General features: G+C 42.4%; 1 pseudogene and 1 gene segment (V, D, J or C); both read left to right on the top strand.

The window, feature by feature from the left end:
* LOC140599256 (immunoglobulin heavy variable 3-74-like) overlaps positions 1-22,318 on the top strand; it is a 571,793-nt gene that overhangs the window by 115,247 nt on the left and 434,228 nt on the right.
* On the top strand, positions 16,591-17,727 carry LOC140599438 (V-type proton ATPase subunit E 1 pseudogene; annotated as a pseudogene).

Genomic DNA, 22,318 nt, shown 5'->3' with positions numbered 1-22,318 from the left:
CTGCCAATCCATGATCATGGAATATTTTTCCATCTCTTTGTGTCTTCCTCAATTTCTTTCAGAAGTGTTCTATAGTTTTTAGGGTATAGATCCTTCACCTCTTTGGTTAGGTTTATTCCTAGGTATCTTATGCTTTTGGGTGCAGTTGTAAATGGGATTGACTGTTTAATTTCTCTTTTTTCAGTCTCATTGTTAGTGTATAGAAATGCCATTGATTTCTGGGAATTGATTTTGTATCCTGCCACGCTACCAAATTGCTGTATGAGTTCTAGCAATCTTGGGGTGGAGGCTTTTGGGTTTTCTATGTAGAGCATCATGTCATCGGCGAAGAGGGAGAGTTTGACTTCTTCTTTGCCAATTTGAATGCCTTTAATGTCTTTTTGTTGTCTGATTGCTGAGGTGAGGACTTCCAGTGCTATCTTGAATAACAGTGGTGAGAGTGGACATCCCTGTCTTGTTCCTGATCTTAGGGGAAAGGCTCCCAGTGCTTCCCCATTGAGAATGATATTTGCTGTGGGCTTTTCGTAGATGGCTTTTAGGATGTTGAGGAAATTTCATTCTATCCCAACACTCTGAAGTGTTTTGATTAGGAATGGATGCTGTATTTTGTCAAATGCTTTCTCTGCTCAGTTCCAGGCAGGAGCGTCCTCGATGTCCTGGGCCCTCCCGGCCTCTGCCTGTCCCTGGGGGAGGCCGGATCCTGGGCTGTGTCCCGGCACCCTGTGCTTTGGCGCCTGCCCTGTTGGATTCCCCCTCCCGGCTGGCAGCCCCCTCCGTGGAGCCGCCACCCGAGCCCCTCCGAGCTGCTCCCAGAGCCACACAGCCCCCTCCACGCGGAGCTTCTTCCTCTGCCCGAGTCACCTCCGCTGCCCAGCTGCTCCCGGAGCTGCGCAGCCCCCTCTGCAGAGCCGCTGCCTGAGCCCCTCCGAGCTGCTCCAGTCCCGCCCTGCACGCTGCAGCCCTTAGGGAGCTCCGTGCACTCTCCTTGGTGCACCGCAGGTGTCTGTTAGTGTCCCAGGGATCCCGAGGGCTTCCCCACACTCCTGGGTCCTGCTCTAACTCCCTGCGGGCACCTTTCTGCCCGGGAAGGTTGGTGTAGCTCCTGCTCCTCCGGGAAGGGGCTCTCCTGTCCTGGGGGCACTCGCCCCGGCCTCAGCCCTGCTCCTCGCGGGGCCCCTCCCCCTCGGATGCCTTTTGTTTTCTTATTTCTTTTTCCCGGTTCCTACCTTGATAGAAGCGCGAACTCTTCTCACTGTAGCATTCCAGCTGGTCTCTTTTTAAATCTCAGGCCGAATTCGTAGATTTTCAGGATGATTTGAAGCTTATCTAGGTAATTTGTTGGGGACAGGTGATTTGGGGACCCTACTCTTCTGCCATCTTGCCCCTCCTCCGATCCATTCATCTTTCAATGGACACCAGGTCTCCTTCCACAGTTTGGCTATTGTGGACATTGCTGCTAGAAACATCGTGGTGCAAGTATGCCGGCGTTGCACTGCATCTGTATCTTTGGGGTAAATCCCCAGCAGTACAATTGCTGGGTCATAGGGCAGAGTTTTTTTAACCCTTTGAAGAACCTCCACACAGTTTTCCAGAGTGGCTGCAACTTTTCACATTCCCACCAACAGTGTAAGATGGTTCCCCTTTCTCCGCATCCTCTCCAACATTTGTGGTTTCCTGTCTTGTTAATTTTCCCCATTCTCACTGGTGTGAGGTAGGATCAAATTGTGGTTTTGATTTGTATTTCCCTGATGGCAAGTGATGCGGAGCATTTTCCCATGTGCTTGTTGGCCATGTCTATGTCTTCCTCTGTGAGATTTCTGTTCATGGCTTTTGCTCATTTCATGATTGGATTGTTTGTTTTCTCACTGTTGAATTTAATAAGTTCTTTATAGATCTTGGAAACTAGTCCTTTATCTGATAGGTCATTTGCAAATATCTTCTCCCATTCTGTAGATTGTCTTTTAGTTTTGTTGACTGTATCCTTTGTTGTGCAAAAGCTTCTTATCTTGATGAAGTTCCAATAGTTCATTTTTGCTTTTGTTTCTCTTCCCTTCATGGATGTATCTTGCAAGAAGTTACTGTGGCAATGTTCAAAAAGGGTGTTTCCTGTGTTCTCCTCTAGAATATTTATGGACTCTAGTCTCACATTTATATCTTTCTTCCATTTTGAGTTGATCTTTGTGTATGGTGCAAGAGAGTGGTCTAGTTTCATTCTTCTGCATGTGGATGTCAGTTTCATTGGGACATAAAATACCATGCAAAAATGATCTACTTTCAGGAAATCCTTTTTAAAAAAACAAACAGAAATGAAAACATTACACCTCTCACAGATGAAAACTTCATATTTCCACAGTCAGAACTGCACAATATGATCTGCAAAGGTAATGAAATCCTTGCTATTTACTTGTTAGGATCGAATTGTAGTGAGAAGCTAAATATATACTCAGACGACATGCAAAAAGGGCCCTTCCTCCACTGATTAAACCAGCACAGGCCTGATCCTGCAGCTGGGAGAGGAGCCCCAGCACCAGGATCCCCAGATGAGCCCTTCAGGATCATGACAGAACACAAACAAACCACCATGGAGTCTTTGCTCCGATGAGTGTTCCTTGTCGCTATTTTAAAAGGTAATTCATGGTGAACAAGGGACCTTGTGTATGTGAGAGGAAGTGAGTGAGAGAAACAGGGGATGTGGGACAGTTTCCTGACCAGGATGTCTTGTGTCTGCAGGTGTCCAGGGTGAGGTGCAGCTGGTGGAGTCTGGGGGAGACCTGGTGAAGCCTGGGGGGTCCCTGAGACTCTCCTGTGTGGCCTCGAGATTCGCCTTCAGTAACTACAGCATGAGTTGGATCCACCAGGCTCCAGGGAATGGGATGCAGTAGGTCACAACTATTAGCAATAGTGGAAGTAGCACAAAATACGCAGACACAGTAAAAGGCCGATTCACCATCTCCAGAGACAACGACAGAACACAGTGTATCTACAGATGAGCAGCCTGAGAGCCGATGACACGGCCATGTATTACTGTGCAAGTGACACGGTGAAGGGACCTCATTGTGAGCCCAGGCACAAACCTCCCTGTAGAAGGGGATTGGGACCACGAGGTGTGTGCACCCCTCACCAGTTCTGTCTTGAAGGCCCATGAGTAGGTGCAGATTGAGCTTATGTGCAGGTTTTCTATTAGGGTCTGGGCTTCCTCTTCAAGGAACAGTTTTCCCCAGGGAGTCTCTCTGGGCACAGGATTCTGTGCTCACCTTCTCAGTCTCTAACTTACAAACTTCATTGTCATGGAACGAGAAATATTCAAATGTCCATAAATGACAGTTTCTTTTGCTTTGCTTATTCTTTATTCCGTTTCTGATTTGGAAACTCTGCTTGTTTTATTCCACAACTCTTCTTATATGCAGAAGGACATATTTGCTTAAACTTTCTTACTACTCTCCCTAAATATCAGTTTATTACTCATATCTCCACATACTGCAACTTCTCCTTTATAAAGTCCCAGCTGTATGCATGGATTATGACAGGACCAACCAGCTCTGTGTGCATGGTTTTTTAAACAGCATAAAGTACATGCTACTCATGTCCCTACAAAGCCTCAAAAATCAAAAAGAGAGAAGATGGAGTGCAGGCATGACCTCAGTCTTGAACCACACTGACAGAATCAATATTAGCATCAACCTGGGAAAGCAAGGGACACCAAGAAGTATGTTGTGAGGAGTGTAGTCTAAAGAGCCACACACACACACACACACACACACACACAAGAGTACAATCCTTTATCACCTTCATCATCATGTCTGTTGAGACCAGGGCAGGCCTCTAAGCAAGTCATAAATGCTTAAATTTGGGAAGGACACTGGCTCAAGATGTGTGTTGTGGGTCAGTGGTGGGGACGAGGTCTTGCTCCAGGAGGGGCTTGTGTGGAGTCAATGTCTCTCCTGCATCAAAGGAAGAAATTCAAGAGTTTGTGCTGGGTTTCCCATGGGTTGGGCAAGAAGAGAAGAGGGAGGACTGGTGATCACAGGAGTAAGCAGGTAACACTGAAAGATATGGTGTGATGACCAACTCAACTAATCTATTATGAAAACTGAGAGAACAAAAGTGGAGGAGGACCTTCCACCTGCAGGGAATAACTCATGGATCCTTCAGGTGCTGATATCAGCTCACTATGTGTGACCAAACCATGCCCCTGTTGGAACCTAACATCCATGTGATGGGAGGTGGAAGTGGGGCCTTAGGGGAGAATTTAGGCCAGGAGATGAAGTCTCATGATGGGATCAGGAACCTCATACACCAGGACTGGCAAAGCTCTCTACACTCTACCCCATGTGAGGTGATGGGGAAAGGACAGGCTAGGACTGGGGCACTCTCCATACACCACATCTGCCTGCACCTGGACCTCAGACATCCCAGAAATCCACTTCAACAAGCAAACAGAAACATCCGATGGAAAAAAAAAGTCCTTGAAATCCTGTGTTGTAATACTTGGACAACCATATTCAGACAAACGAACCTGACGCACTTTCTTACACCAGACACAACAAAAAACTCAAAATGTATGAAAGAACTAAATGTCAGACAGGAGTCATTCATAATCCTACAGAAGAACACAGGCAGCAACCTCTATGACACCGGTCAAAGCAACATCTTGCAGGACATGTCTCCACAGGAAAATGAAACTGTGGCAAAAAAAATCAATAAACTACGGGATTTCATCAGGATAAAAATTCTTCACAAGAAAGTAAACAATCAAGATTTAAAAAGCAAAATACAGAAGGAGAGAAGATATTTGCAAATGAGACATTACATAAAGGCCTAGTATCCAAAATGTATAAAGAACTTAGCAGAAGAGGAGGGGCAAGATGGCAGGAGTAGGGTCCCCAAATCACCTGTCCCCACCAAATTACCTAGATAACCTTCAAATCATCCTGAAAATCTATGAAATTGGCCTGAGATTTAAACAGAGAAGGGGTGAAATGCTACAGGGAGAAGAGTTAATGCTTCTATCAAGGTAGGAAGACGGGAAAAAAGAAATAAAGACACAAAAGGCCGCCAAGGGGGAGGGGCCCCGCGAGGAGCCGGGCTGAGGCCGGGGCGAGTGTCCCCAGGACAGGAGAGCCCCGTCCCGGAGAAGCAGGAGCTGCACCAACCTTCCCGGGTGGAAAGGGGCTCTCAGGGAGTTAGAGCAGGACCCAGGAGGGTGGGGATGCCCTCGGGCTCCCTGGGACACTAACAGGCACCTGCACCTGGAAGAGCGTCACGAGCTCCCTAAGGGCTGCAGCGCGCATGGCGGGGCCCGGAGCAGCTTGGAGGGGCTCGGGCGGCGGCTCCACGGAGGGGGCTGCAGGGCGGGAGCGCAAATCCAACAGCGCAGATCCCAGAGCACTGGGTGCAGGGACACAGCCCAGGATCCGGCCTCCCCCAGGGACAGGCAGAGGCCGGGAGGGCCCAGGACAGCGAGGATGCTCCTGCCCCGAGCTGAAGAGATCAGCAGCCCCGCCCGGAGCCTGCAGGCCCTGCAGATGGAGAGCCCTGGAGCTACTGCGGGGGCTGACTCCAGGGCTGCAGAGCTGTGCCCGCCACTGTGGTTGTTCCTCCTGGGGCCTCACGGGGTGAACAACCCCCACTGAGCCCTGCACCAGGCAGGGGCAGAGCAGCTCCCCCAAGTGCTAACACCTGAGAATCAGCACAGGAGACCCCTCCCCCAGAAGACCAAGGAGACAGACCAGTTCCAGGGGAAGTCAAGGGACATATAGTATACAGAATCAGAAGATACTCACCCGTGTTTTTGTTTATTTTTTCTTTTTTAATTCTGATTGCTTCCCCCACCCTTTTTTTCCCTTTCTTTTTCTTTCATTTTTTTCTCTTTTTTCATTTTTTTCTTCCTTTTTAATTTTTTCTTTTTCTCTTTTTTCCTTCTTTCTCTCCTCTCTTTTTCTCCTTTTCCCAATACAACTTGTTTTTGGGCAGTCTGCACTGAGCAAAATGACTAGAAGGAAAACCTCACCTCAGAAGAAAGAATCAGAAACAGCCCTCTCTCCCACAGAGTTACAAAATATGGATTACAATTCAATGTCAGAAAGCCAATTCAGAAGCACTATTATACAGCTACTGGTGGCTCTAGAAAAAAAGCATAAAGGACTCAAGAGACTTCATGACGGCAGAATTTAGATCCAATCAGGCAGAAATTAAAAATCAATTGAATGAGATGCAATCCAAACTAGAAGTCCTAACAATGAGAGTTAACGAGGTGGAAGAACGAGTGAGTGACAGAAGACAAGTAGATGGCAAAGAGGGAAACTGAGAAAAAAGAAACAAACAATTAAAAGACCATGAGGATAAATTAAGGGAAATAAACGACAGCCTGAGGAAGAAAAACCTACATTTAATTGGGGTTCCCAAGGGCGCCAAAAGGGCCAGAGGCCCCGAATATGTATTTGAACAAATCATAGCTGAAAACTTTCCTAATCTGGGAAAGGAAACAGGCATTCAGATCCAGGAAATAGAGAGATCCCCCCCGCCAAAATCAATAAAAACCGTTCAAACCCTCGACATTTAATAGTGAAGCTTGCAAATTCCAAAGATAAGGAGAAGATCCTTAAAGCAGCAAGAGACAAGAGATCCCTGAATTTTATGGGGAGGAGTATTACGGTAACAGCAGACCTCTCCACAGAGACCTGGCAGGCCAGAAAGGGCTGGCAGGATATCTTCAGGGTCCTAAATGAGAAGAACATGCAACCAAGAATACTTTATCCAGCAAGGCTCTCATTCAAAATGGAAGGAGATGGACACCGAGGCTCCTTCCACAGTTTGGCTATTGTGGCCATTGCTGCTAGAAACATTGGGGTGCAGGTGTCCCGGCGTTTCATTGCATCTGAATCTTAGGGGTAAATCCCCAACAGTGCAATTGCTGGGTATTAGGGCAGGTCTATTTTTAACTCTTTGAGGAACCTCCACACAGTTTTCCAGAGTGGCTGCACAAGTTCACATTCCCACCGACAGTGTAAGAGGGTTCCCTTTTCTCCGCATCCTCTCCAACATTTGTGGTTTCCTGCCTTGTTAATTTTCCCCATTCTCACTGGTGTGAGGTGGTATCTCATTGTGGTTTTGATTTGTATTTTCCTGATGGCAAGTGATGCAGAGCATTTTCTCATGTGCATGTTGGCCATGTCCATGTCTTCCTCTGTGAGATTTCTCTTCATGTCTTTTGCCCATTTCATGATTGGATTGTTTGTTTCTTTGCTGTTGAGTTGAATAAGTTCTTTAAAGATTTTGGATACTAACCTTTTATCTGATATGTCATTTGCAAATATCTTCTCCCATCCTGTAGGTTGTCTTTTAGTTTTGTTGACTGTATCCTTTGCTGTGCAAAAGCTTCTTATCTTGATGAAGATCCAATAGTTCATTTTTGCTTTTGTTTCTTTTGCCTTTGTGGATGTATCTTGCAAGAAGTTACTGTGGCCAAGTTCAAAAGGGTGTTGCCTGTGTTGGCGAGGCCAGGTTATTTGAGGACCCAACTCCTCCACCATCTTGTCCCCTTCCTCTGTATGTTGAATATTTTTTATTGGATTTAGATTTGGCAACATATAGTATAACCCCTCAGTGCTCATCCCATCAAGTGCCCCCCTCAGGGCCCATCACCCAGTCACCCCCACCCACCGCCCACTTCCCCTTCCACTACCTTATTCGTTTCCCAGAGTTAGGAGTCTCTCATGCTCTGTGACCCTCTCAGATTTTTCCTACTCATTTTCCCTCTTTTCCCCTATAGTGGCTTTCACTATCTTTTTATATTCCCATATGAGTGAAACTATATGATAATTGCCTTCTCTGATTTATTTCACTCAGCATAAAACCCTCCAGTTCTGTCCACATCGAAACAAATGGTGGGTATTTGTCGTTTCTAATGGCTGAGTAATATTCCAATGTATACATAGACCACATCCTCTTTATCCATTCATCTTTTTATGGACACTAGGCTCCATCCACAGTTGGCTATTGTGGACATTGACTCTGTGGGTGCAAGTGTCTCGGCTTTTCACTGCATCTGTATCTTTCAGGTAGGCCCAGTAGTGCAATAGACTATATCTTAGTCAAAATAATTGTCTGCCTGTATTACATATATGACTGTATCACCCTGAGATCTTATTTGCACTTCTCAGTCTGCAAGGATCTATGAATTGTCCCCAGGATGAGCAAAAACTGGCTTCCCCCATTTGAGTCCAAGAACTGGAGGTCTCTCCTTTCTTGAATCATGAGATTTCTTCAGGATGTCATAGCTACTCACTATCTTCAACCAGCTCTTGTCCCAAACACACAACATGATGCTTCCTTCATAGCAATTTGCTTCTTAGGACATTATAGGATTGTACCTTTCTGAAATTACTGTACCCTGCAAGATGTAATAGCATGAACTGGTCAGGATTCTCCTGAGGAACAGAACTCATAGCCCATTGGCTCCCATTACTGAGTAGACTGAGAAGTCCATGATGTACATTCATGAGGTAGAGACCTAGGAATTACAGTGGGGTAATTATCTGACTCTGAACTAGTCTCTCACCTGAGAACCTGGGAACATGCATGTGTGACTTTCTCCAAGGCAGGAGGACATGGATGTTCCATATCAAGCATGCAGAAAGGAAGAATGATGGAAGTCTTCATCTTTCTGCCATTTATTCTATTCAGGACCTTAATGAATTGGAGGATACCCACTTACACAGAGACAATGATGCATATACCCATCTCTGCAATCACCATTTCAGACATTCACAGGAAGTAGGTTTAATCTGTGCACCAATGGACCAGTCTATTGACACATGGAATTAACCATCACATGTCAGCCTCCTGCAAATATGGGTATCCATATTCATCTCCATACACCACACTCATCCTGAAAAAAAATCAAGTTCTTCAATTCACCTTATATGAAATATGTATTCTGTATACAACCAAAACCACAACAACCTCTTTTGCAAGAGAAGAGTTGAATCCCTTGAATGATGTTTACTTGTCTCCTGAACATCCTATAACTGAACTACTATGCTTTATGATTGAGAAGTCTTGGTTAAGTTTACATTATATTGACAGAAATTGCCCAGATATACCAGGACTGGAAAATACTCTGTTACCTGGGCCCATGTGAGGTGAAAGGAAAAGGATGGGTTAGGAGTTGGGCACTCTCCAGACACCACATCTCCTTTCACAATGACCTGGTACTTCCCAGACTCCAGACCTGTGACAAATGAGTGTTTGTTGTGTAAATAGACCCAGTCCATATCTGATGTTCCAGGTCCCAGCACAGGGTATGACCGTGGTGACACATTAACCCAAGTACTGATGCTCTGGCATTTCCACATAATATGGCTGTGATGACCCTGTGTGATTTGAGTGTTACCATCTCCATACAAAGCTGTGTTATACTGACAGTCATGAAGTGTCACCTCATCACTTGATGCAACATTGTTACCCCATGTTGAGCTTAATACCCACATGCTTCTATAGCTTACTCTGGAGATAAGGGAGGTTCCCCTTGGAGTGTTAATTACCAGAACCCCTCAGACACCTGCATTATTGCTTACCTGTTATCTATTTATTTATATTAAATCATATATATAAATTGGAGCTTTCTAACCATTTTCTGTACCTTCCAAGTAACATGACCCATAGATGACAATATCTAACTGCTCTTCGGACCTATTCCATAGTTTACAAGTGAACTTACTGATACTAAAACTGTTTCAGGGAATTTAAGTCTATTTATGAAAAGTGCATCCCCCTGGGACACTTGGTTGGATCACCAGTTGAGCTTTTGCCTTTGGCTCACAGTGAGATTCTGGGTCAGGGATTGAGAGCATCATCAGCTTCTTGCATAGAACCCACTACTCCCTCTGCCTATGTCTCTACCTCTGTGTGTGTGTTTCATGAATGAATCATATTATTCAAATAAAAGGACACTGAGTCCACAGATAGAAGAAAATATATCCTCTATGGGAATTTCCCTTCCCTGTAGCTGAAGTTGAGAAACATCCTTAGATACAGAAGAGGGACCTTAGGGTCCAGAAGGCTGTGCAAACAACCCTTGCCATTTTGTCACTAATTCAGTGGCCCAAAACCAAGTCCTGGCCTTAGATCTCCAAAACATTTATATTGTCTCATAGGCACAAGGTCTGCATAGTTTGATCATTTACTGGGTGTTGAATTCTAGGTAGTTCATGCCGAGGCAAAATGAAGTACATTTCCCTTTAGACCTGTCTGTGTCTACTGAGTTGTTATGTCAGACGAATAACCCAGAAGAATAGAAGGATAACATTGCTGCCCCAACAAATGGAAGACCTACCCAGGAAATGTAGGCAATGAAAAAATAAAATATATTTAATCCGAAGAGAGGAAGAAAACTTATTTGTTAATTATGACAAGATCTGTTACTGGGGCAAACTCTACAAACTCTACAAACAAACTCTTAGAGGTATTTAATGATTTTAGGTAATCTTCAGGATATTAAAAAAATACAAATAAAGCTATGTTTCCACACACTAAAAACAAATTATCTAAGAAGAAATTAACCATATATTCTATTGATACTATTAAAAATAAAATTTATAGTATTAAGATTCAGGAAGGAGGTAAACTAGTGCATACTAAAAATTTCTACAATAAAGAAAGTTTTTTTTAAAGGTATGAGATACAAAAGTAATTGTGTTCACAGTTTAGAACACTTCATATTGTCACAAGACATTATACATGCTGATGCCTACAAATGTCATGGAATCTTTGTTTATAACTTGTAAAGAATCAAATATAAGTGTAGAGCATATTATATACTCAGAGGGCATACAAAGTGGGCATCCTTCCACTCATTAAACCAGCCCAGCTCTGACCCTGCAGCTGGGAGAGGAGGCCCAGCTTCCCCAAGAGCCCCAGGTGACCCCATTCAGGGATAAGGACAGAACAAAGACAACTCACCATGGAGTCTGTGCTCAGCTGTGTTTTCCTTGTCACTATTTTATTGCTTTTATTTTTAAAAGATTTTATTTATTTATTCATGAGACACACACACACAGAGAGAGAGAGAGAGAGAGAGAGAAAGAGAGAGGCAGAGACACAGGCAGAGGGAGAAGCAGCTCCATACAGGGAGCCTGATGTGGGACTTGATCCCAGGTCGCCAGGATCACACCCCAGGCTGAAGGCGGCACTAAACAATGGGCCACTGGGGCTGACCTCTTGTCACTGTTTTAAAAGATAATTCATGGGGAACAACAGACCTTGAGTATGTGAGTGGAGGTGAATGAGAGAAACAGGGAATTTGGGACAGTTCCTGACCAGGATGTCTTGTGTCTGCAAGTGTCCAGGGTGAGTTGCAGTTGGTGGAGCCTGGAGGAAATCTGGTGAAACCTGAGCGGTCCCTGATACTCTCCTGTGTAGCCTCTGGATTCATCTTAGTAGCTGCTACATGGGCTGAGTACACAAGGCTCCAGAGAAGGGGCTCCAGTGGGTCACATACATTAGAAGTGATGGAAGTAGCACATACTATGCAGACTCTGTGAAGGGCTGATCCAACATCTCCAGAGACAATGACAAGAACACGGTGTATCTGCAGATGAACAGCCTGAGAGCCGAAGACACAGCTGTGTATTACTGTGCAAGGGACGCAGGCAGGGGACCTCAGTGTGAGCCCAGACACAAACCTCCCTGTAGAAGGGGATCGGGACCACCAGGGGGTGCTCACTACTCATCACTTCTGTCTTGAAGGCCCAGGAGCAGGTGCAGATGGAGTTTCTGGGCAGGTTTCTTGTCTGGGTCTGGGCTTCCTCTCCATGGAGCATTTTCCCCCGGGAGCCTCTCTGAACACTTGATTATGTGTTTTCCTATTCAGTTTCTGTCTTAGAGCCTTAGAGAATCAACTATACATTTGCACATAGTTGTACTTAATTTATTCTGATCCTAAATATTAATCAGTTACAAATAACTCCATGCACATCATATGAACATTTTCATGGGTCCCAGTGTCACTCTCTATGGAACAAGGACCCCAACAAAATGTAGTCTTGCTAGAAGCAGCTTAAGTGCATGCAGCACATCAGGGTACAGAGGAATCTTGAATGAACACAAGAGAAAAGAGACCCTTAGTTGAGGTCAATTACTGGCAAAATGCTCACAATAATGTTAGTAACTGCCTGGCACTCAGAGGGATTTCCAACATGACAAGGTAAGGAGGTGGAGTCAAAATCACACACACACACACACACACACACACACACACACACACACGAGTATAAATCTTTATCACCCTCACCATTTTGTGTGGAGTCAGTGTCCTCCCTGCATCATAGGAGGAAAGGTTTAGATTCTTGTTTGATTTCCTATTCTATATTTTGAAAAGAAGACAGTTGAAGGAAGGTCATGGAGCTAGAAATCAAGAAACAAAGGATATGGTGTGAGGATTAATTACACTAAACATGTTTGTAAACTGGGAGGACGAATAAAAGAAATTGTCATTCTAAGTAGAAAATGGTCTGAATCCCTGGAAAAGACAATGAATGATATATCAAAGCAGGATGAAACATAAAATGATAATATAAACAGACCAAGGACCTACCCAGACTCTCAGGTGGAAGCTGCCCTCTCCCCAAGGTCACCAGCTGTTTCTGAAGGTCATGTCTACACTGTGCTCAGAGACCAGCTTCTACTGGATCCATGAGGATCTTCAGGGTGAGGAGCTGGATTGGAGGACCATCCACTTTCAGGGAATAATTCATTGATCCTTCAGGTGCTTATATCAGCTCACTGTGTATAACCTACCATCCCCATGTTGAAACCACTCATGTGATGGGAGGAGGGGTGAGACCTTAGCGGAGCACTTAGGTCAGGAGATACAGGCTCATGATGGGATCAGGGCCCTTATATACCAGGCCTGGGAAAGCTTCCTGCCCCCTGGCCCTATGTGAGGTGACAGGGGAATGACAGACTAGCACATGTGGCACTCCAGACACCACATTTGCCTGCACTTGGACCTCAGACTTCTCAGAGTCCAGAGCTTAAGATTGACTGTTTTTTTAATCCACCCCATCCATGTATGATGTTACAGAAGCTAGAAGCTAACACAACATATGGTAGTCTATATTGTCTTTATTTAAATTCAATTTGCCAACATATTGTATGACACCCAGTCCTCATCACATCACATGTCCTCCTTAATGCTGGTTCATCAGTCACCCCACCCAACCACTCACCTTCTTTCCAGAGTCGCTCACTTTGTTTCCCAGAATTAGAAGTCTTTCATGGTTTTTCTCCCTATTTTTTCCCATTCATTTTCCCTCCTTTCCATATAATTCCTTTCCCTATTTTTATACACCCCATATGAGTGAAACCAAGATGACTGTCCTTCTCTGACTGACTTAGCATAATATCCTCCAGTTTCTTTTTTTTTTAATTTTTTTTATTTATTTATGATAGTCACAGAGAGAGAGAGAGAGGCAGAGACGCAGGCAGAGGGAGAAGCAGACTCAATGCACCGGGAGCCCGACGTGGGATTCGATCCCGGGTCTCCAGGATTGCACCCTGGGCCAAAGGCAGGCGCTAAACCGCTGCGCCACCCAGGGATCCCTATCCTCCAGTTTCATACACATCAAAGCAAATTGTGGTTATTCATCCTTTCTGATAGCTGAGTAATAGTCTATTGTGTATATATAAGCCATATAATCTTTATCCATTATTCTGTTGAATGACATCACAGCTTCTTCCACAATTTGGCTATTGTTGGCATTACTGCTTTAAACATTGGGGGGCAGGTGTCCCATTATTTCACATCTGTATCTTGTGGTAAATACTCAGTAGTGCAATTGCTAGATTGCAGGATAGCTCTACTTTTGTTTTGCCAAAATACAGCCTACATTCCTGATTAAAATCTTCAAATTGAAAGATAGAGAGAACATTCTTTAATATAATAAAACCTATCTAGGATATTTCACAGTGAATATCATTCTCAGTGGGGAAATCAGAACTTTCCCTAAGTTCAAGAAAACACCAAGGATGTCCAATATCACAGTTTCTGTTCATCATAGAAGTAGAATTCCTAGACTCAGCAGACATCAAAATAAATAAAAGGCATTCAAAATGACAAAGAAGGAATCAAACTCTCCCTCTTTGCAAAGGGCATCATAATTTGTATAAATCTCCAAAATATACCACCTAAGATTCCAGAACTCACAAAGTTAGTGACTTGGCAGGAAACAAAACCAATGCAGAGAAGGCAGCTGCATTTCTACACACTAACAATGAGATTGAAGAAAGGGAAATTAGAGAACTGATCCCATTTGCAATGGCACCCAACCATAGGATACCTACGAATAAGCCTAACCAATGAGGTAAAGGATGTGTTCTCTAAATCTACAGAACAGTTATGAAAGAAATCAAAGAAAATTCAAAAAGATGGAAAAACATTCCATGCTCAAGGATCAGATGAATAAATATTGTGAAAATGTCTATGTTACCCAGGGCAATTTCTACATTCAATGCAATCTCTATCAAAATACCATGAGCTTTCTTCCAAGGGATGGAACAAATAATCCTAAGGTTTGTATAAAATTGGAGAAGAAACCATATGGTGTTTGTCCTTCTCCAATTGACTTACTTCACTCAGCATAATACCCTCCAGTTCTATCCACGTTGAAGCAAATGGTGCGTATTCATCATTTCTAATGGCTGAGTAATATTCCTTTGAAAGGGATTATAGGGGAAAGGAGAGAAAACAAGTGGGAAAAATCAGAGAGGGAGACAGAACATGAGAGACTCCGAACTCTGGGAAATGAACAAGGATAGTGGAAGGGGAGGTGGGGAGGGACTGGGTGACTGAGTGATGGGCACTGAGGGGGGGGCACTTGACAGAATTAGCACTGGGTGTTATGCTATATGTTGGCAAATCAAACTCCAATAAAAAATATGCAAATAGCAGATAAATGGAACAGAGTAGATAACCCAGAAATGGACCTTCAACTGTATGGACAAATAATCTTCAACAAAATAGTAAAAATACTTGGTGTGGGGAAAATTGTACATACCCCTGCAGAAGAATTAAATTGGACCATTCTGTTACACCAGACAAAAAGATAAAGTCCAAATGGTTAAAAGATCTAAATGTGAGACAAAAATCCATCTAAATCTCTGAGGAGAAGACAGGGAACAACTATTTTGAACTTAACCATGGCAATTTGTTGCATGTTATATATATAATATATATATATATTATATATATAACATTATATAAAACATATATATATATAACAGCAAGGGAAACAAAAATGAATTCTGGGAGCACCATCAAGATACAAATATTCTTCAAAGCAAAGGAAACTATCAATAAAACTAAAACACAAGCTACAGAAGGGGAGAAGATATTAGCAAATGACATATCAGACAAAGGGCTTGTAGCCAACATGTATAAAGAACATATTAAAACTCATCACCCAAGAAATAAGGAATCCAGTCAAGAAATGGGAAGAAAACATGAACAGAAATTTCCCTGAACAAAACCTACACATGGCCAACAAGCACATGAAAAAACCTTCCATATCACTTGCTACCAGGGAAAAACACTTCTAAAACACGAGGAGATACCATCTCATACCAGTGAAAATTAACAAGACAGGTAACAACAAATCCTAGAGAGGATGTGGAGAAGGGGGAACCCTCTTGCACTGTTGGTGGGAATGTGAACTTGTACAACCACTCTGGAAAACTCTGTGGAAGTTCTCAAAGAGTTAAAATAGAGCTACTCTATATCCCAGCAATTGATCTGCTGGGGTTTTATCCCTAAGATACAGATACAATGAAAAATCAGGGCATCTGCATCCCGATATTCATAGCAGCAATGTCCACAATAGCGAAATTCTGGGGGTAGCCACGATGTCCTTTGAGAGATAAATGGATAAAGATGATACGGTTTATATATACAAAGGGATATTTCTCAGCCATCAGAAAGAATCAATAGTTACCATTTCCATCAAAATGGATGCACCTAGGGAGTATTACGTTGAGTGAAATAAGTCAATCAGAGATGGACAATCATCATGGTTTCATCATATGTGGAACATAAGAAATAGTGAAAGGTATCACAGGGGAAGGAGGAAAACTGAGTAAGGATAAATTAGAGAGGAAGACAAAACATGAGAGACTCCTATCTCTCGAACTCAAAGGGTTGCAGAAGGGGAGGTGGGTGGTGGGACTTGGTACCTCGGTGACGGACACTAAGGAGGGCACGTGATGAAATGAGCACTTGGGGTTACTGTATGTTGGCGAAATGAAGTTAAATAAAATAGTGAAAGGGAATAAAGGGGAAAGGAGGAAAGTGAGTGGGATATATCAGAAAAGGAGACAGAACATGAGAGACTCCTAACTCTGGGAAACTAACTAGGGGTGATGGAAGGGGAGGTGGGTGGGGGGTGGGGGTGACTGGGTGACGGGCTCTGAGGAGAGCCACTTAATGGGATGAGCACTGTGTGTTATTCTATATGTTGGCAAATTGAACATCACTAAAAAATAAATTTGCTTTTCCTGCTTTCTGCTGTCGCCTTCCAGGCTAAGCTCGAGCCAGTGGCCTTCCGGCCTAGCACAGCTTTCGCCATGGCCCTCAGCGATGCCGATGTGCAGAAGCAGATTAAGCATATGATGGCTTTTATTGAACAAGAAGCCAACGAGAAAGCAGAGGAAATAGATGCGAAGGCAGAGGAAGAGTTCAACATTGAGAAAGGTCGTCTTGTGCAAACCCAAAGACTGAAGATTATGGAATACTATGAGAAGAAAGAAAAGCAGATTGAGCAGCAGAAGAAAATTCAGATGTCTAATTTGATGAATCAAGCAAGGCTCAAAGTCCTCAGAGCAAGAGATGACCTTATTACAGACCTACTAAATGAAGCAACACAGAGACTCAGCAAAGTGGTAAAAGATACAACCAGGTACCAAGTGCTGCTGGATGGACTGGTCCTCCAGGGTTTGTACCAACTGTTGGAGCCCCGAATGATTGTTCGTTGCAGGAAACAGGATTTCCCTCTGGTAAAGGCTGCAGTGCAAAAAGCAATTCCTATGTATAAAATTGCCACCAAAAAAGATGTTGATGTCCAAATTGATCAGGAATCCTACCTGCCTGAGGAAATAGCTGGTGGAGTGGAGATCTATAATGGGGATTGTAAAATAAAGGTTTCCAATACTCTAGAAAGCCGGCTGGACCTCATAGCCCAGCAGATGATGCCAGAAGTACGGGGAGCCTTATTTGGTGCAAATGCCAACAGGAAGTTTTTGGACTAAACCTTTGGGAGAGGTAGAGTTCATCCACTGCTCTCCTGCTGTGGTGTGGAAGTTTCTGACATTTGAAGAAATGAGATATCTGTGTGGCTTCCTCTTCCCTGTTCTCATAGTCTGTATTTGTCAGTGGATACTCTATGTAGCTAATGCCCTTATCCTAATTGTTAACAATAGAGAAAGTTTCACTTCATATAATCAGGAAAGTTCCTTCTTAGCTTATCTAAAAGTAGCACAACTTTCATCGGCTTGTGTAGTGTGAAGGTGAGGGTATCAGATGGTGGTCACAGGAGCTTCACAAAGTCTCTGCTCTTCCTCCAGTCTTCCAGTTCTTGAGCCTAGAGGGGATGTGTACGGTGATCTCTGACATGAAGTCTTTGCTCTTAGGCTTAAAGTGCATGGGGGCCATGCATTCCTCCCAGCAGTAGTCGCTTCACCGCTAACCTGTTTGAGCCTAGAAGTGTTCCTCATCTGTAAATGTGATTTAAAACCTAAGCCATGAATATGTCTTATTTATTAAAACAAAAGGTTTAAAAAAATAAAAAATAAATTTATATAAATATAAAATAAATAAAATAAAATATTGAATAAATAAATGAAAAATAAATTATTAAAAGAATGCATATTATGAGCAATAACATGCCAATAAATTTGGCAATCTGGAACAAATGGATGCCTTCCTATAAATGTACAAACAACTAAATCTGAAACAGAAATGAATGGAAAAGCTGTACAGATCCAAAACCAGGAAATGAAAATCAAACATACTTAAAAGTCTTCTAACAATCAAAATCCCAAGCACAAATGGCTGCCCATGGGAATGCAACAAGCATTTTAAAAGAATTAATACCTATATGTCTGAAACTGTTCCAAAAATAGAAATTAAAGGAACTTCCAAACTCATTCTTAGAGGTCAGCATTACCTTGACCTCAAAAGCAGACAAAGATCCAACTAAAAGGCAGAATTACAAACCAATATCCTTGATGAATATGGATGCAAAATTCCCACAAACATCATAAACAACAGGATCCAACAGCACATTAAAAGGAAAATACACCAAGACCAAATGGGCTAATTTCTGTTCTGCAAGTGTGGTTCAGCGTCTGCATATCAATCAGTGTGATGTATCTCATTAATAACAGAAAAGGATATGAACCATTTTATCTTCTCAACTGATGCTCAAAAATCATATGGCAAAAGAGATTATTATTTCCTGATAAAAACCTTCTACTGTATAGGGATATGGGAACATACTCTACATCATAAAAGCCAACTACAGAAGACACACAGAAAAGTCATCCTCAATAGGGAAAAATTGAGAAATTTTCCCATAAAATCAGGAAAAGGACAGGGATGCCCACTGTCACAACTGTTCTTCACCATAGTACTATAAGTCTTAGCCTCAGCAGTCAGAAACAAAAGAAGTAAAAACCATATAAATCAGCAAAGAAAAAGTCAAACTTTGACTCTTCACATACAACAGGTAATTTACGTAGAAATCCCGAACACTCCATCGAAAAATTGCTAGAACTGATACCGGGATTCAGCAAAATCTGAGCATATAAAATCAATACAAGGAAGTCAGTGGCTTTCTCTATAGTGTAAATGAAACAGAAAAAAAGAAAATCAAGGACTGGATGCAATTTATAATTACACCAGAAATCATCAGATAATGAGGAATGATCCTTACCAAAGAAGGATGGATGTATAGTCTAAACATTCCAGAACACTTCTGAAAGACAGTAAGGAAGACACAGGTAGATAGAAAGTATTGATTCTCATAGATTAGAAGAATAAATATTGATAAAATATCTATACTACTAAGAGCAAGCTACACATTCAAAGCGATCCATATAAAAATACCACCAGCATTGTTCACAGAGTTAAAGAAAAAAATTCTAAAAATTGTAGGGAACCACAAACACCTCAAATAGCCAAAGCAATCCTGAAAAAGTGAAGCAAAGCTGGAGGCATCACTATTCTGGTTGCCAAGGTAAATTACAACATTGTGATAATCAGGACGGTATGGCACTGACACAAATAAAGATATATAGATAAATAGAACAGTTTGAGAACCCAGAAATGGACTCTGAACTCTATGGTCAAAAAATCTTGACAAAGCAGGAAAGAATATCCAATGGAAAAAAGAAAGTCTCTTCAACAAATGGTGTTGGGAATATTGAAGAGCCACATGCAGAAGAATGAATGGGAACACTTTTCTTACAACATTCACAAAAATAAACCCAAAGTTGATGAAAGACCTAAGTATGAGGCAAGATACCATCAGACTCCTAATGACACAGGCAGCACCTTTTCTACCTCAGCTGCAACCACTTCTAGACGGGTCTCCAGAGGCAAGAGAAAGGAAAGGAAAATGAACTATGGGGACTTCATCAAGGAAAGAGCATTTTCACAGCAAAGGAATCACTCAAAGTAACTAAAAGTCAACTTACAGAATGGGAGAAGATACTTGGAAATGTCTTATCTATTTAAGGTCTGGAATCCAAAATATACAATGAGCTTATCAAACTCAACACCCACCTAAACAAACAAAACAAAACGTCAGAAACAGTAGAAGCCATGAACAGACATACTGTCCTATTACAAGATTCCACTTCACACCATATATTAGGTAGCTCATCCACATGTAAGATGAAATACTTTTTCTTCCCTAGGTCTGCCTTATATAATCCAAAATATTAGAAAAGACAAAAAATTTGACAACAAGGAGGGAAAAAATTGCCCCTAACTCGAAGATTACCAGAGAAATTATGTAATAAAAAAGATATTTAATCAGTAAATAGGAAGAAAAATAAATTGCATGCTTATGAAAATTCTTATACATATTGAATGAGGACAAGACTCACAAAACCACTTAGAACTAACTAATGAACTCAGGGAAAATCCAGGATATAAAATCAACATATTCAATAAAGCTGTTTCTATACACCAACAAGTTATTTATATGAAATTAATGAGATAATCCCAGTTAGATTTGTTGACTGTATCCTTTGCTGTGCAAAAGCTTCTTATCTTGATGAAGTCCCAATACTTCATTTTTGCTTTTCTTTCTCTTGCCTTCGTGGATGTATCTTGCAAGAAGTTACTGTGGCTGAGTTCAATAAGGGTGTTGCCTGTGTTCTCCTCTGGGATTTTGATGGAATCCTGTCTCACATTTAGATTTTTCATCCATTTTTAGTTTCCCTTTGTGTATGGTGCAAGAGAGTGGTCCAGTTTCATTCTTCTGCATGTGGATGTCCAATTTTCCCAGCACCATTTATAGAAAAGACTGTCTTTCTTCCAGTGGATAGTCTATCCTCCTTGATTGAATAACAGTTGACCATAAAGTTCAGGGTCCACTTCTGGGTTCTCTATTCTGTTCCATTGATCTATGTGTCTGTTTTTGTGCCAGGACCACACTGTCTTGATGACCACAGCTTTGTAGTACAACCTGAAATCTGGCATTGTGATGCCCCCAGCTATGGTTTTCTTTTTTAAAATTCCCCTGGCCATTCGGGGTCTTTTCTGATTCCACACAAATCTTAAAATAATTTGTTCCAACTCTCTGAAGAAAGTCCATGGTATTTTGATAGGGATTGCATTAAACGTGTAAATTGCCCTGGGTAACATTGACATTTTCACGATATTAATTCTGCCAATCCATGAGCATGGAATATTTTTCCATCTCCCACCATTTGTTTCGATGTGGATGGGACTGGAGGGTATTATGCTGAGTGAAATAAGTCAATTGGAGAAGGACAAACATTATATGGTCTCATTCATTTGGGGAATATAAAAAATAGTGAAAGGGAATAAAGGGGAAAGGAGAAAAAATAAGTGGGAAATATCAGAAAAGGAGACAGAACATGAAAGACTCTTAACTCTGGGAAACGAACTAGGGTTGATGGAAGGGGAGGGGGGTGGGGGGTGGGGATGACTGTGTGGCAGACACTGAGGTGGGCACTTGACGGGATGAGCACTGGATGTTATTCTGTATGTTGACAAATTGAACACCAATAAAAAATAAATTTATTAAAATAAAAGACAAAGATTGAGTTAAAAAAAATAATCCCAGTTAGACAGACATCAAGGATCCCTGGGTGGCGCAGCGGTTTGGCGCCTGCCTTTGGCCCAGGGCACGATCCTGGAGACCCGGGATCGAATCCCACGTCGGGCTCTGGTGCATTGAGCCTGCTTCTCCCTCTGCCTGTGTCTCTGCCTCTCTCTCTCTCTCTCTCTCTGTCTCTCTCTCTCTCTCTGTGTGTGACTATCATAAAAATTAAAAAATAAATAAATAAAATAATATAGACAGGTATCAAAAATAAATAATTTTGCTTAAGTTTTACTTAGCAGATGAAATTCTCTACTAAAAATGGACTATATTAATGAAAGTGAAAAAAGGCCACAGAGAAATTCAAAGATAAGTACATTGGTAAATTTGAACATCATATAGTCACAGTGTGATCTACACAAAGTGATCTAGAATTTTGAAGTAATCCTTCTTTATAACGTGTAAAGATGGATTTTAAGTTTGGAGTTGCTTATATAGTCAGAGGACATGCAAATTAGACCCTCCCTCCACTCATAAAACCATCCCAGCAAGGACCCTGCAGCCTGGAGAGGATCCCCAGTTCAGGATTCTCAGGTGACCCCGATCCAGGATCAGGACAGAATACAGACAACTCACCATGAAGTTAGTGCTCAGCTGGGTTTTCCTTGTCGTGATTTTTATTTTTTTTTTTTTTTTTTAATTTGTCGTGATTTTTAAAGGTAATTCATGGAGAACAAGAGACTTTGAGTATGTGAGTGGAGGTGAGTGAGAGAAACAGGGATGTGGGACAGTGTCCTGACCAGAATGTCTTGTGTCTGCAGGTGTCCAGGGTGAGGTGCAGCTGGTGGAGTCTGGGGGAGACCTGGTGAAGCCTGGGGGGTCCCTGAGACTCTCCTGTGTGGCTTCTGGATTCACCTTCAGTAACTACCACATGGGCTGGGTCCGACAGGCTCCAGGGAAGGGGCTGCAGTGGG

The sequence above is a fragment of the Vulpes vulpes genome, chromosome 6, assembly GCF_048418805.1.
Source record: "Vulpes vulpes isolate BD-2025 chromosome 6, VulVul3, whole genome shotgun sequence".
Classification (NCBI taxonomy): Eukaryota; Metazoa; Chordata; class Mammalia; order Carnivora; family Canidae; genus Vulpes; species Vulpes vulpes.
The sequence above is the reverse complement of the archived record's forward strand: the minus strand, read 5'-3'. Positions and strand labels throughout refer to the sequence as shown.